Here is a 9,190-nt window from a genome sequence, read left to right on the forward strand (position 1 = left end):
AAACACAGGATGGAAAGTTCTAGCAACATTCTCAGCATGAGGTTCAAGACAACAATGTTTCTGTGAACTCCAAATGTCTGGGATTAATCTAAAAGGGCAATAAAAACACAGTGGCTTTTGAGTGTTACGAAGAATGAAGAAATGTTTTCTTTGTTCTATTCCAGAAGGAACCTCAAATGATGGAGAAACACATAAGCAACACAAGCAGCTATGAAACGGAGCAGAAATCAAACTAATCACTTTCATACTTTTAGAAAGGAGTGAGCGCATAGGTCTTCATGTCAGACTAGTCCTATTGATCTTTCCCTTAAAGTCTCAAGATAAGGGGGCGCCCTTAGCTCAGTTGGTAGGGCGTCCCCCCCATGGGCCTCGGCCAGCAGCGGACCCGGGTTCGATTCCAGCCCGCGGTCATTCTCTGCATGTCACTCCCCTCTCTGCCCCATTTCAACTCTGTCTCTACACTGTCAATAAAGCCTAAAAATGCCAAAAAAATATCTTAAAAAAAAAAAAAAAGTCTCAAGATAGAATCCTGAGAGGAAAGGCTGTATTGTTGAAGTTAAGAAAAAAAAACAATATGGTTCCTCCCTCTTCTCTAGAACTTTGTTTTGTCAACTCCAGGACAGTAATCACGGGAGGGCAGCCTGCATATCTGAGCCTGAAGAAGAAAAACAAACAGTACTTTCTAAGGCTTAAAACACAACAACAAAACACTAAAATTGCTTTTTTTAAATCTCTCGTATGCACTACTGTATGTTTCTTTCCTTCTCCGTTCCAACTATCGGACCATAAAAAAGGTAAAATAATAAATAAAAGCTATGGGTTCATTCTGAGTAACACCTGCATTAGGGAGTACTGCTCTGCAGAAGTCACAGAGGGGGTTTTCTTTTCAAAGCAGATTCTTATTTTCCAGTTCATATTGAAGGCCTGACACAGGGCCTGGGGCACGGAAACCATACAGAGGGCTACAAAGACCAGTGTCAGCAAGCTAGAGCTGTAAAAACACCATGTCAACACCCGTTAATACACACACATTAAAGACAGACACAACCTCATGTGACGGCTGAGACCGACCAATCAGCACCAAGCTTGAAACTGAAAAAAAAAAAAGCCAATGGGACCCACTGCGAGTAATGAAGTGGACAGCTAGATAGTGGACTCATTCTGCCATGTGTTGAAGCTGATGAGATGATACAGCAAAGCATCATGGGACGGGAGGAATAGACACAAGTGCTATGCAGGCAGTTGATAGGTGTGTGTCGGTAGGTATTATTGTGCACTACGAAAAACAAAGTACATCGCCAACACGGTTGCGTGTTCGTTATGAAAGAAACTCCATCGACTCCAAAGACTTCACAAAGTATTGCAAAAACAAATGTTAAAGGCCATTCATTGGATTTAGTTTCAAAACGGTTCAGTGTGGTAGTATTTTGAGTAGAGTTTTAGAAAGAAAGACGATAATGGAATTACAATTGGTTTTAAAAGTACACTTTTTGCGTTTTTAATACAATGCTAAGCAATAAATGTCTAAGCCATGTGATCATCCTGAGAACATACAACAAAAGAAATCGGACCGTGAACTGCATGCTAAAGTCAAAGTAAGGCTAAATGCCAGAGCCACCTCCTAAAGTAGTCAGAGTAAAACCAAGTGAGGCCATGAAGCGGTTGTGTGCTCTGCCAAGTGATTCAGATGGAGAGTTTGGCCAGCAGTTTTGTGAGTGCAGTCAACTGGCATGGCACTCTCCTTAGCCCCCCCCCCCCCCCATCCAAAATCCTGCCTAAAAAGAACAACCATTTACCACCGACTGAAAAAAGGCTGAAGTACACAAAAGGTATTTCCACATCAGCAGCCATGCTCAGAAGCAGGACAAAACAGTGCAGTGCTCCGCTTCAGAAGAAGGCACCTAGGCTACAGGACACTAGAGTTACACACAGCCACAGCCACGGCCTGCTAACAAGGTATATAGACAAGATCATATTACAGTGTAATGTTACAGTCATATAAGCAAAGGCTGTGTGTGTGTGTGTGTGTGTGTGTGTGTGTGTGTGTGTGTGTGTGTGTGTGTGTGTGTGCTTGGTTTTTCAAGGGTCCCAAAAAAATGTTATCAAGAAACAGTCTCACACACACCACACACACACACACACACACACACACACACACACACACACACACACACACACACACACACACACACACACACACACACACACACACACACACACACACACACACACACACACACACACACACACACACACACACACACACACACACACAAACACACACACACACACACACACACACACACACACACACACACACACACACACACACACACACACAGAGAGAGACAGTCACACACACACACACACACACACACACACACACACACACACACTTCCAAACCGATCCAAATGTCTTCAAAGAAAACACTTTGAGCTTTTCTTCGGCCGTGATTAACTGTTGCTGTGCTCAGGCGGTATTCAGACACAACAATCTGTATCTAGGACTAAACAAGAAGCCAATACTCCATCTTGGTTTTGGGAGAACAAACAGTCAAAGTATCCCATTTGCATACAATCTCCTCGGATTCACAGGCTTTGGTTAAAACCAGACTGGGTTACATATTCAAAAGCTTTGAAACCATTTCGCATCTAATTCTTTTCGTCCTAATTGACAGACTTGTATCTGTGCACTGAAAATGGCACTGTGCTATCTTGCTTGGGGAAATTGAACAGTTTCATTTCATAATGAGATATCGCTGCTTCAAAAAAACGATTGGTGTTATACAAATGTAGGCTTCCTGAGTGTCTGTTCTTGCTATGGCTGCATTAGTGTCGATGGATTCTTCAAACTATCCCTCATGTTTCTTGTAAAATAAATAGTTAGGCTTTCTTTCACACGCAAGACAGATCTATGAATTCCTGGAATACAAGCCCAGTCCAGACTAACCCTACACTGAAACTCAAACAAGAGACCAGTTAGTGCAGTCAGTCTAATGTGGCCAACTTTCTTGCAACACCGGGCTGAGGCAAGAACAACAATCCACTGTAATCAAATCCAGATCAAATATTGATATCTGACTGCAACCTCTCCTGGAGTGGTTATTGCTCCACGTCAAGACTAATGTACCATGACGATGGTAGTAGCAGCGTGAAGAAAAACACAGCCTTTATTTGTATAAAGACCAACTGAAATATTCAAGTGTAGCACAGCTCGTAACATTAACCACGTAGCTTCACGTCAAAACTGAATTGTCCACTTGCTGGGTGAAACCAAGTGGATTTTTTTTAAATGCCACTGAAGTAAAAAAAATTAAATAAACATTGACAAGTAAGAGGGTTTAAGTATTAAAATAATAAATGAGTATTGCTCAAGCAGGGTCAGCTAATGTCTCACAGCATAATATGTCCGACACTGGATGTCTACTTCTGTAGTCCAGGGCAAATAATAATTTCATTGCATCACTGAACTTCGCTCTCCCCTCTGATCTGCCTGTTTCCAGAGTGTGCCCATTTTTAACCCTGATAAGTGATTGGTGATTTTGGTGTGTTTATTTGTCACAATATAGCAGGAATGTCTTTCACAATGTATCAAAGACCCTGCACAAAGACACACTTGGATGTTTTCTTTAGTTATATTACTGTGGCTAATTAGTCCTCCAGCTTCAGTTGATGTGAGTGTGTAGCAAATGCAAATGTATGATCATTTCCCTGCTGTTAAAACGTCATTATATAACGCGATTATAAGCAGTAAAAAAATATGAACAGATCTCCTGTAATAACCTTTAGAATAGTGATAGGAATGATTATGGAAAGTTAAGTTGGTGTAGGTGCTTTAGAAGTTTTTGGTTCAGATTTTTGAATTAACTAATGTTGAGATAATGGCCGTTAAAGATGGTTGTATAGGAGACATACAGATGCAAAACAGACAAGGTCAGAAAAGAAAAGTTGTCGCCACGACGTCATTATTTTTATTTTCGGTGAGGCCAAAACCTGTCCGGCAAAGTTTGGAAGCATGGGATGCAGTGGTGCCTGTAGAAAGATGTCCCACATGCACACACACACACATACATGCTACAAATTATAGTAGTGGGATGGGATGGGATGGGATGGGATATGGAGAAAATACGTTATGAGATTTCAGGGAAATCAGAACAATTTAAGCAGATATGGCTATATAACATCAGTACTGAAGGGACCTTCATGACACCTTATTGACTTTTTATTATTTGCTTAACATTTGCCTATAGTTTAAACAATGTCATTAGGAACCTGTAATGTAGAGTATGCCATATAGCTTGTTTGTTTTGTTTTGTCTTTTGTTTGTGTGTTCAGTATTTCAGTTGTGTGTGTGTGTGTGTTCTTTGGAGAACAAAAAAATCAATATAAAAAAGTATTTATAAAAAAAAAACTCTGCCAACCCTTATATTTCTCATGCAGTGCCAGCCATGCCTTTCATCATTTGTGGACGAAAATTTGTCTTTAAAAAAAAAATTGGGTTTGACAGTTGTCAAAGTTCAATCAATCAATGAATCCATCAACGTTGGTGTATTACTGAAGTCCATTCATTCTGAAGTTGTGTTTGAGTTTATAACAACTACATCTGTTGGCTGTATGTCAGCTCATTAATCCTCCACATTTAACAGGGCTGACATCTTTAAATGCTAGCAAACAAATCATATTGCACAGTGAATACATTTTCACGTCTATAAAGAAACCATACTGTCAGTCAGTTTTATCGATCAGATGCTAAAACAACTCACCAAGTTCCAAAAAGACTTCAAATTAACGCAGCTCATGTCAAGCTCAAATAAACTGCATAGCTAAACAACAGTGGTTCCCAGTCACAATGCAACTACATTATATTATGAAACATACTCTTATCATAATATGGGCAAACACTATAGTAACTACAGCACCACGGCATAATAATATTATAGCTATATTTGCGTCGCAGTCTCAAACGGTCTATCATGAAATTCAAAAAGCTGTTTCCAGTTGATGACTGTTTGACAGCAAAGGCCCACATGTTAAACATTCACACTGACCTGCTATGGGTCTTTAGGTCTAATGATGGGGAGTAATGAGTATGGGGGAGGGGAACATACATGATACACACAGGAAATAGCATTCACCTATCTAAAGATGTTTTGTTGTTCCTGTAATGTTAAAGACATTCCGACTTAATGTTTTTCTCCCCCACTTCTTTTTTTAAAATTTAAAAAATTTTATTTTAAAGATTTTTTTTTTGGCATTTTCAAGCTTTATTAGATAGTATATAATTGAAATTGGGAGACAGAGAGAGAGGGGGGGATGACATGCAGTAAAGGTCCACGGGTCGGATTCGAACCCGCGACCACTGCAACAGAGGCCGGAGCCAATATGGTACGCGCTCTATCCACTACGCCACCGGAGAGCCCCTTTCTCCCCCACTTCTGATACCAAATGTATGTGCTTGGGTCATACGAGAGAATAAAATATAAGGACATTTTAAAAGGATCATTTGCACTATATGTAGGTTTAAAAAAATAAGATGCTAAGTCCCACACAAAAACAAATGTAGCTTTGGCTTTCTACAAGCAGAATAAGGTCAAACATTCATCATTGGACCTCTTTTTTTTAAAAGAAGAAAAACAGGATCTTTTTAAGAGAGCCCGCACAAACAACCATGTACAGTCGGCACAGGCTGCACAACTGAACTCAAAAGGGGGATTAAAGTTCTTGTCCGTGACACTCCACTGTAATACATTATATCTGCATATGTGTGTATTATCGCGCTTTTTCCACCAACCATGAGGCAGCTTTCCTATATTGTATGTTAAACCCCTAACAAAAACAACAACAAAAAAATACAATTTAAAAAAATCTTGCCCATTACTTTAGTTGCCTCTCTCTCTTTACCAGAAATCCAAGCATGGCTAAGAAGAAGGAATCTATTCTATTATTTTTCTCTCAGACAGGAATATGCCTATAGCCGGTGTATAGCATCTATCCCATTCAACTTCTCTTCTCTACCTCCATTTTTGTCATTTCCTTTCTTCCATTCTGCCCTCCATTTGACAGGTTAAAGAGATAACCTCTAATAAACTACAGTCATTTCATTTATTTCTGTTTTTCCCCCTCTCCTCCCTCCATCCGTTCTCCCTTGGCCACTATCTTTTTTCTTCCGCTCCCTATGCGTAAAAAGCGAAGGATTATTCCCTCGTAGATTAACAGGCTGACGTTTGTCTTCCCTGCTCTATCCCCTATTCCTCTCTCTCTAGTTTCTCTCTCTCAAAGCCATTCCTCTGGCTTAATCTTGCTTATCTCTCTCTCTCCTTCATCTCTTAATTCATCCCTCTCTTTTACTCTGTGTCTCCCCTAGCCATCGGAGAGCAGTAGATTACCTCCAGTGAACTACAGTAGCAGCCGTAGAGTTAAGATGACAGGCCAATCATCTCAACCTACTGTTCTGTGGCTGCAGATAAAAACCACCACTCTGTGCTATTACACAAGTGGCTTTGATCACAGGGATGAGTGCCATCATCTGCTGATCCAGTGTGTGTGTGTGTGTGTGTGTGTGTGTGTGTGTGTGTGTGTGTGTGTGTTACACATAGCATAGCTCAAAAACCTACTCCGAAGTGGGCTAATAACACTGTCAAAACTCCAGTGAGTGGGGTTCCCTTTTCTGATATGAAGATATCGTGCAATAGTTCAACTCCCCCCTTGGCAACTCCTTTGGAAAATAAAACAATGAAAATACACATTAGAAGTAATATTATGACAAAAAAACATAAAATAAAATGTTCTATTGTTTTTTAAGAAAAAGAGGTCCCCACTTTGTCAATGTGGGCCGACAGTCCAATGTTGGTAGGAATGTACGTATGTGTGTGTGTGTGTGTGTGTGTTTTTTTTTGTGTGTGTGTTTGTGTGTGTGTGTTTGTGTGTGTGTGTGTGTGTGCGTGCGTGTGTGTTCAGTCCAGCTCCTGTTTTTTATTTCCTCCTGTTGTTTCAAAGTGCTAATGCCACCCAAGTGCCAAGCAAAGCAGCCTCAATCAATTCACTGTCGGCGGTGGCATTGATGCCTTCCTTTCAACTCTCTCTCTCTCTCTCTGCCTTTTTGAATGAGATTTGCGATAGAAAAGTGGCACCGGCCCTTCTGTGATGTCCATGCACGTGTGTGTGTGTGTGTGTGTGTGTGTGTGTGTGTGTGTGTGTGTGTGTGTGTGTGTGTGTGTGTGTGTGTGTGTGCGTGCGTGGGTGGATCTGTGTGTGTGTGTGTGTGTGTGTGTGTGTGTGTGTGTGTGTGTGTGTGTGTGTGTGTGTGTGTGTGTGTGTGTGTGTGTGTGTGTGTGTGTATCCTCCAGTGTTGTATGCAGCAGATGCTTGAGCAGAGGGGAGCCACACATCAGCCTTGATATCCCCCTCCATTAGCATATGAGCACCCCCTCTCCCCCCTCCCCCCTCCCTCCCTCCCTCCCCCCTCTGCTCACGCTGTCAGAAATTGATGATCTGCAATTACACAGCATGTGTCAGTGCAACTAAACATCATTTAATAGCTCCGAGCTGACAGTACATGACTGAACAAGCGGAGAGGCACCCGTGTCACAATTAAAAGTGCCCGCCTCCTCTATCCTGGAGCATGTCACTCGCTACAAAAAAGCCTTATGTTCTGTCATGTGGGAAAACCCTATGGAATCAAAAGTGCATATCGCACAGTTAAGTAGGCCTATACTATACGCTAATGCAGGTCATTACAGATGCTCTACTGGTGACATAATCCATTTGAATTACGATTAGTAGAGTGACCTCAGTGTGGAGAATATATAGCCTACTCAATAGGGCACTGCAGTGTTGTGCAGTGTTGTCATAGGAATCTTCCAGCATTAGTATTGGTAAACTCGTCAATAACAGGACATGGAAGCTATTATGCTAATGTCACTGCAAAACTTCACAGCACACATGTAGATTTCAGGTCAAAAAGGCATGTTCTCAATGTTTTGCCATAGGGACAATTGCGTTCAATAAAAAAGAGATATTGATAAACACAAAGCTTAAACAGCTCTTTAATAACAACAATGTAGCCTACTTTAAATCAAATAAAAATAAATTAATTAATAATTCAAGAAGAACAGCCGAAACAATAGCCTACTCACTGTCCGGTGAATCCACCTTCAACAGCTTTTATGCTACAACGTTCATTATTGCTAAAAAATGTCTACAAAGTTAGAAAACTTATTTCTAAAAGGCAATGATAGGCTATTCCTTGAAAATAACGATGACACTTTCCTGAAACAGTCAGCAAACATAGTCGCTAACATTTAAAGTGTCAAACAGAAGTACACTGCATCAGTGATTCGTTCAATAACTTACCAAACGCGACTCCTCTCAGGCTTTATCGAACTAAATCCTTCAATGTTGTTTGCGGGGAGACACTTGAAAGATAAAGTGAGCGCACAACTCTCTCTCTCTCTCTCTCTCTGTCTGTCTGTGACACTCACACACACGCTGACACATACATAGGCCTACATGTAACATGCCCCTCAAACACACATAAAAAACAGTCACACATGCAAGGTACGTTGGCTATAGACTTGTCCCTCGTCCGTACTGTGCGCTGCGCTTCCTCAACTATCACCTGCCATGAGATAGGCACGATGCCTTCACGTGCCGCTCGTAATATCTCCCGCGCTCCAGTTGCTCTCACTACATTCATATTGGACCTTTTTTGTTAAAATTATATTTTGGGTTATGGTGCATGGTAGTTATTTAGAATGTTGCTGTAATATCAACTGTAGGCTACAACAACCCAAATTAAAATAAATCCAACTGTACCTGAAGGCAGCAAAAATAGCAGCAGGCCTGAATACTTTACTGGGTTATAAAGAGACACTGAATAGCCTACTCCTCCAAAAAGTTGTTAATTTTGCCTCCCTCACAATTTACCCTAGTTTCACTTCATCTCGGAAAAAAGATGGAAAGTGGAATTTAAGAAAAGGCTACCCACAAATGAAACAGAAGACGAAAATAATGGTAATTTTCATTGTTGACTATTGAATATGAACTCTAATGAAGATGAAAATAATATGAATATTGTGTCAGTTACTTTTAAGACTTTTAGACTAAACATGCGAATGAAGACTGAATTTCATCTTGCCATCCTGGGTCATTCTATTATGACTCAACACTCCCATCTAGTGGCGTAATGTAC

At 40.8% G+C, this 9,190-nt stretch overlaps 1 protein-coding gene across 1 annotated transcript in view; it reads right to left on the reverse strand.

The window, feature by feature from the left end:
• ppfibp2b (PPFIA binding protein 2b) overlaps nucleotides 1-8,561 on the reverse strand; it is an 84,566-nt gene extending 76,005 nt beyond the window's left edge. Inside the window, exon 1 of the mRNA XM_080027512.1 lies at nucleotides 8,353-8,561. The gene's annotated coding sequence lies outside the window, so the exon portion shown is untranslated. The remainder of the gene's footprint in view (nucleotides 1-8,352) is intronic.
• Between the last annotated feature and the right edge of the window lie 629 nt (nucleotides 8,562-9,190).

Source organism: Ammodytes marinus, assembly GCF_949987685.1.
Source record: "Ammodytes marinus genome assembly, chromosome: 5".
NCBI classification, from domain to species: Eukaryota; Metazoa; Chordata; class Actinopteri; order Uranoscopiformes; family Ammodytidae; genus Ammodytes; species Ammodytes marinus.